The sequence below is a fragment of the Phalaenopsis equestris genome, unplaced genomic scaffold, assembly GCF_001263595.1.
Source record: "Phalaenopsis equestris unplaced genomic scaffold, ASM126359v1 Scaffold000392, whole genome shotgun sequence".
Classification (NCBI taxonomy): domain Eukaryota; kingdom Viridiplantae; phylum Streptophyta; class Magnoliopsida; order Asparagales; family Orchidaceae; genus Phalaenopsis; species Phalaenopsis equestris.
This window is the reverse complement of record NW_018164834.1, coordinates 844,091-851,824: the sequence shown is the minus strand read 5'-3', so window position 1 is coordinate 851,824 and position 7,734 is coordinate 844,091. Positions and strand designations below refer to the sequence as shown.

At 33.3% G+C, this 7,734-nt stretch overlaps 1 long non-coding RNA gene across 1 annotated transcript in view; it reads left to right on the top strand.

The window, feature by feature from the left end:
- The first annotated feature begins 4,870 nt into the window (after positions 1–4,870).
- Positions 4,871–7,734, top strand: part of LOC110026659 — a 20,178-nt gene continuing 17,314 nt past the window's right edge. Inside the window, exons 1-2 of the long non-coding RNA XR_002294234.1 lie at positions 4,871–5,419; positions 5,742–5,866. This is a non-coding gene — a long non-coding RNA (uncharacterized LOC110026659). The remainder of the gene's footprint in view (positions 5,420–5,741; positions 5,867–7,734) is intronic.

Genomic DNA, 7,734 nt, shown 5'->3' with positions numbered 1-7,734 from the left:
TCGATGTGAACTAACAATTTGTGGATTTTACCATAACCCAAAGAAGCGCGTCAAGTTCTTCGATGTTAAGGTTGTCAGTCATGGGGAGATCGCTAAGCCAACCCTATTGTCAAGGCTCCCACGTTTCAAAAGATTTGAGAGATATTGACTTATTTTTAATACTCCATTATGTTAGTTGCATTTACTCGTGAATTCGATGATAACATGTTCATACCCAAACAATAACTTTAGCATTAGCTTGTAGAGTTAAAATTTAGAATTAAATGGATGAGAATTTTCAAGCCAAAAATTGTAACCTTGTAAAACTCAAAGGCGGAATCAAGTAATAATAGATTTCTAAAAATACAATTGCACAAAAAACAAATCCCAACCCAATGTAGGAGGGGCTAGGTCGGCAAAGGGCAAATTGTTTTTTCAGGAGGGACAAAAGGTCCAAAATGGTCTTCCATATAAGTAAAAATTTGAATTTGACCCCCCTAAACCTTACCTGAGTTTGCCTATGAGACTAGCTATCATCATAGCACAAAACCCAAATCTCGACCAAAAACCAAATGCATCATTAAACTTGGCATAAGATCAAGTAAAGTAACTGTAAATTGACCAAGGTATAAGAAAATTATCCATGTTGTGTTTATAATAAAGGAAATCTCCACCTAAGAACAATAAATATATATTTAGAGAACTAAATATATACTATTGAACAAAAAAGATTTGAAGAGGAAAGCAAAAATTGAAAACACCAAAACCAAACATAGAAAAAGATAAAACAGGGCCCCAATACTAAATCTAACAAGAAAAATAAAATAAAATAAAGAAAAAGGGTTAAACATTGTAGAAATTCCTGATAGAGTCAGGAATACAAATTAAAATTTTTCATTTTCTACTCTTAAAAATAATCATTTAATAAATATAACAAATATTAGATTTCAAAAGAAGTGTATTTATTACTAAAATTCTAGAATACCTCTCATTGCAGATAAAAAAGTTTGTAACTTGCAAACCCAAAAAATGAAAACGCATAGGATAAACTATAAGAATGATAGATAGCCCGGTAAATATTTCAAAAAGCAATGTAAAAATTACCATCCGAACAATTTCGTTGACGATCAGACCAATTTAAGTCAATTTTGCGTGCGACGCGACACATACTATTCGTTCACCCGATCGGAGTCGTCCGACGTGTAAAAGGCTGACCGGTCTTTGCCTAAGCCAAAGCCTAGCAAAATGACCCTGGTTGCGTGCCTCTCAACACACCCCTAAAGGTCTCACATGGGAGTATAAACTACCAGTTGTTACGAACATGTTGTAAGTTATCCCGCATCATGCAGGTAAACACCCTGCTCTCATGACATTAAAAATTGATGCCAACGTATCCTAATAGATTTTTCTCACTTGTTTGCAGTATTTGTCAATATGTCATAGCATAATTATCTATTTTCTTAAATATCGCAGCAACTTGCGATACTAAGATGGTAAAAACATCATTATCATGAATACTAGCTACTATTTTAGAATTTACTCTTTTTGAGGGCTATTGAAAATTATTAGTAGTCATTTCTTCAATTAAAGCACGTGCTTCTTCAAATGATTTTGACAGTAAAGATCATCCACCAACAACATCAATTATAGATCTACAAGATCCTATTAATCCATTATAAAATGTTTGAATAATTAACTAGTCAGATAAATCATGATGTGGACACTTTCTAAGGAGTTCCTTAAATCATTCTCAAGCCTCTTAGATTGACTCCCTTTCATACTGAATAAAAGAAGTAATATCATTTCTAAACCTAACATTTTTTTAAAGAAGAAAATATTTAGCCAGAAAATTGTGTCATTTCTCCCCAAGTTTTAATTGATCCAGGTGCTAATAAATTTAGCCACATCTTAGTTTTATCCCTTAACGAAAAAGGAAAAAATTTAAATCTAATCACATCATTCGATACACCATCATATTTGAATGTAACACAAAGTTCTAGAAAACTTTAGAAAACTCAAGAAAACTAGCAAGATGTAAGTTTAGATCCTCATTTGGCGTTCCTCCAAACTGATTATTTTGCACCATTTGTATTATTGCATGTTTAAATTTAAATGACTTAGCCGTTACAACAAGAATTTGAATACTTAAGTGAATTTTATCTATTGTAGAGTTGACATAATCTTTTAAATGTTTTTGTACATTTGGATGCTCTCTTTAATTAGTTGAAATTTCAATATGATTTTGTGATGTGTTTGACATTTCTTGAAAATTATGGATTTGTTTTTGTTTTCTAATGCTTTATATAGTTTGTTCTAATTCAGAATCGTAGGGTACTAAATCTTTAGATCCCGAACTTCACACACAATAATTAAAATTCAGAAGTTGAAAATATCTAAAAAAAATAAAATAAATTTTATTTGTATTTTTTATTTGTTTTTTCAGATTTTGCAAATTTTTTTGTGATTTTTTTTTTATTTTAATAAATTTGAAATAATTATAAAACTAGTTTTTTTATAATTTTTTAAGTTCAAATAAAGTTTCAAAGTTAAAAAGTTCCAAAATTAATTTTTTTAAAAATTTCTTTTATTTCTTTTAAGTTTTTTTAAGTTCTCCGGTAATGGCGTCAAAAACTTGACCCATCCTCAATTACACAAATATTTATATTCCTTAATATGTCAAAAATTTAACTCAAATTATATTTAGCGGCTAGTTTAAATCAAAATAATATAAATTTAGAAAATAACTTACACACTAGAGTTACTAACCAAGTATATGTATCGTTTCAAGTAATATAAGATTTTCTATAAAAATCTCAGTTTCGATTCCACAGGGAACTAGTGACAGAAATAAAAGAAATGAAATTCAGGAATTTTAACTTTAAACGAACTTTACTTTAAACTATAACAATTAATTAAATAAATAGTGATGAAATTAATTTTACTAGAATTCTACAAAAGCAAGTAAAAAGTAAATGTAATAATTTTAAACAATATATAAAAATGACATTTTCTCCTTATAAATAATTCATAATCAATATATGATTTCAATATGTTTAGAAACTTAAATGTGATATTGTGACCAGTAAGAGCATACATATTCTTTACCTCTTCCGAGCATAAAGAACAATGGTTAATCTAAAGTTGGTGTCGGCATGTTTAGTAGCGTTGGGTAGGTTATAATCTCTCACTCTTAGATTACCCATTGTGGCATCTCTATACGACCTACCATTGACCCTTAGTTTTAATCTCTAGACTAAATTGATAAAAGAATTTAGTATGTCACTCTAAAAACATCAATTCTATCACATCAATTCTTATCTCCCTATTTATTTACATTCCCTTTCGGACGATTGCGACTGCTCTTTCCAAGGTAGAATGTGATGCTTACAAGTTAAGAAATCTTAGTCATTTCGGGTTTATAAGTTCCTCAACAGATTTTAACAATACAAGTGACCAATTTGTAGCCAATTTGCAAAATAAATAAATGACTCATAAAAATATCATCACAATTTTTAGGATTAAAAGAAGTTCAAAACAAAATCCAAATCACCTACTTAATTACTTCATATTGCAAGGAGAAAGGAAAAAAAAAACAACTCATGAAGCATATGGATAACAAATACAACATATTTTTAAAACTCAAATCCAAAGTACGACAAAAGATAAAAATGCTTATGTAGAATGTTTCCCCAAGCACTCTTTTGAAGTTATCTGACTTCTATGAATTTAACAACACTCACAAACTTTAAAAATCACAAAAACTCACAAAGAACACTATATGACTCACTGTACAACTTTATCCAACCTTATATAATCTTATCCCACCCTTTATACTCATGAAATTAATCTCTATTTATAAAGCTTCGGAAATGATCAAGGGTTGCTTCATACATCTTTTCAAAATTCTGCCTCATGCAATGAATCTTCTAGAAAGTAACCGTGGCGTCTAGGCGCCAAACCGTCACGTTTAAGCTCCAGCCAATTTCCGCATCTGGTGCCTAGGCGCCAATTCGGCTGGTTTGGTACTTTTCTTCAATTTAGTTTATTTTGCTCCTTTTTGATGTATTTTTGCTCCTTAAACTCTTTTTTTTGCACCTGAAACCAAAAACATAAAAATACCATTCGTTAAAGCATAATATTTTCAAAAATTGAGTATAAAATATTCTTAAACTGTAGGTAATTTTAAGGTTGATCCGATATCCAATGTCAACCAAATAATATTTTTCTGTTATAATAGTAATCATCAGTATTGCGCAAGATATTAGTATTTTATTTGTTCATATTCAAGTATACATTTCAGTGTCGTGTAGCAAAATTGAAAATATGACAATCGTGTGCACTGTTGACCCTATTTAGATGTCTTCCTTTCTCCTCTCCTTAGAGCCTATAATCTAGTCTTAGAGTTTCTTGTCGACTATCTTAGAGGACTAGTGATGAGACTTACCTCAGTTTAGAAATTCAAACCATTTCTCAACACTTTTTTGGAGTTCCACACATGCAGTTTTTGACTTCTATCACTTAAGAGGTTGAAACTAACATGAGAGAACTCAAAATGAGTCCCTATAGAGCCATTAAGCCCTAAAGTTGCCTTAGGTACAATTTGCATATTTGTGCACACAAATTTCGCAATGTTGATAGTCGAAATATTTAATATCACAATTCACATCGCTTACGCATTTATAAGTTTCATAATTAATCAAAACCAAAATTAATTTTCAAAACGACCAATCAAGAACTCGAAATTTGAAGAAAATTGAATTTGATGTACTTTTGACCCGATTGTCGACAAGGTTGCCCAGACGACCTCAGATGACGAAATGGACCGAGCTGGCGCGTCCATAACGTCAAATTCACCTAGGAATGACACCAAATTTAGTATGATCCCGAGTGGTATTAAATTGTGCTCGAATCAACGAATCTTAAGTGAAATAATAAAATAAAATAAAATAAAAATAGAAAATTTCCTTGAACCTAAAACCCACCGCATGCTCTAACTCACGCAGGAGCCAAACCCTTCCCCGATCCTTCGCAATTCGGCCCAATTCTTTTTCTCTCCCGCGAGCAGTTCATCCGAGTCCTAGCCCGACTCCTCTTCCCCCTCTTTGACCGCTCGCAACCCTAGCTGCCCCGGACTGGCGATACTTCGGCTCGAGGTCCCTACATCCCCTGCCTCCACTCCCACTGTGGTCGATACCTGGCCCTGCAATGTTTGTCGCCACCTTACCCGTCCCTGTCTCGTTCGGTTACCCGTCCCTTTCTCGTTCGGTTAACCGTCCCTTTCTCGTTCAGTTCATCTCCAGGTAAGTGGAGTGTTTGGGTTTCTCCTCCTCTTGGATATATAAACCCCACTTGGGGGAGGTTTTCTTCTGGTTGAAATTTTGGTGCAAGGGGAGGTGCTGCCAAATTCCGGGTGATTTCTTGGTCGGTTCTGCCGCTTAAGGTGCCTTCTTTCTCCTTTCTTGTATCTTTAAGCTTAAGGTGCCTTCTCTCTCCGTAGTTTAATCCCCATGCTCCCTCCTTATGCATTCGATCCTTTGTTTGTTTCGTTCGATTATTTGTTTGGCTGTTTAGCCGCTGATTCTAATGGCTTGCATGAAGCGTTAAAAGGGCATTGAAGTTGTATATATATATATATATGAATACTTGTGCTGATACTTCTTTAACTTTCATTTAGCCTAGCATTCTTTTGATGGTTTGGTTCATGGCCGCTTTGATTTGAAAATTCTATAAAAAATTATAGCACAGAATGTTTGTTTGTTTAGGGAAATCTAAAGTTGTTGCTGAATCTCCACTGGTCGGTGCATCCCTTGCAATTTTTGGAGCTCTGTTAATTTGTTCCCTTCTCTTTTACATTCATTCTAACTTCTGGATTCTTTGGGCATTTAGGGTAAGGGGATTTCTTTCTTTCTTTACTCTATCTTGGAATTTATTATATGCCTTGGGTGAAGTTGATAGTAGAAGTTTGTAAATGCAAGCATCATCTAAACGACCCTGCTTGTTTTGCGAGTTGTGCATTGTCTCATTTATGTTATGGTTTATAAATTTATTTTTGGCAGAAACTTTAACAATACTCATTCCCCTATCATTCTTTATTGGTTTTGGTCTTTGAGAAAAAAAAAAAGTTGTTTCAAATTGTAGGCTTTGTTGGCAGCCCTGAATTGGAGGGTTGGATTGGCATCATAGGTTTACTGAAGGACACAGCTAAAGATTAAACCTGGTTAATATAGGATTTTCTTACTTGTTATGTTATGGGGACACATTATTATTTTTTTAATGAAATCAGTATATACGGAGATTTTTCATAAATTTGGCTCAAGTATTATTAAACTTTGATCCCAGGGCATGAGTTATAATGTTTTCCATGTAGTTTTTGAAGAAAAAGAGATTTGTTCTCTTCTCTTTGATAGCTTGTTCAACAATACCCCTTGATAGAAAATCATTTGGTTTATTAAAATCAAGGAGAAGTTATTAGTTCCCCTGGGAACAATCTCTTTGATGGTTCTTTTCAAATTAATGTTACAAAAATCAATATGCATGGCAACGACTTTCATGAACCTGTATATTCAATGAGGCTTTTTTCTTAAAGATTTGTATGTATATATCTTTCAAAAACCAAAAAAAAAAAAAACAAAAACAAAAAAAACAAAACAAAAAAAAAGAGGAGAAGAGAAGAAGAGGCTCCCTCTTCCCCTATCATCTTAAGTTGGGAGAGTTTTAACATCATAAATGAAATCTTCATTTACTTTGTACTTCTGGATGGTTCATGACTTGGATGAACATTTCTTTAGCACTGCCTGATATATGAACATTTTTTTTAGCAGTAATGAGATGATTTATTTGTTGATTTGGAAAGACCAAAATGCATCTTCTGAGTTTGTAAACTCACTGTTTTGGGCTTAATACATTTATCATTTTGGAGTAGTTTTAAATGCATTTTTAAACACTATTTTGGGCTGCCAATGCTCATAGTTTTGGGGCAGATTTAAGCATTGTTTTAGGGTTGTTTATCCACTGTTTTTGGACGAGTTTAAATACTGTTTTTGGGCTGATTTAAGTACTGTTTTTAGGACTGTTTTGTGCCCAGTTTGGGCTGCGGTTTATGGACATGTTGGGGATTGTTTTGTGCCCCATTTTGGGCTGCGATTTGTGGACATGTTTGGGATTGTTTTGTGCCTCATTTGGGCTACGGGTTTTGGCGATATTTGGGACTGTTTTGTGCCCTTTTGGAGCTGCGGTTTTGGAAACTTTTATGACTATTTTATGACCTTTTGTGGGTGTGGTTTTGAGGCTTTAATCGTGGCTTTCAGTTAGCATTTTTTGGGGTCTGTTTTGTGGCTTTTGAGTTGCATTTGTTGGCCTTAATAGTGACCCCTTTTAATACATCTATTTGGATTGTCAGATTGGGAGTTTGAAGGGAGATCATCCGTCGTGCAAGGTGTTGAGTTTCTAGTCATGTGTGGGTGGTTATATGCTTTTGTGGACTCATTAGAGTTTTGTTTGATAATTTTTTGAGGGTCAATCCAGCCTTCACTTATTTGTCCTTTCAGATAAATTAATTCATCCTCTCTCTCACTCAATTTTTCTTATATGCTTTTGTGGACTCATTAGAGTTTTGTTTGATAATTTTTTGAGGGTCAATCCACCCATCACTTCTTTGTCCTTTCAGATAGATTAATCCATTCTTTCTCTCACTCAATTGTTCTTTTTTTTCTTACTTTATTTTTTTTGTTTGGTTTAGGTGCTTATGTCTGAATA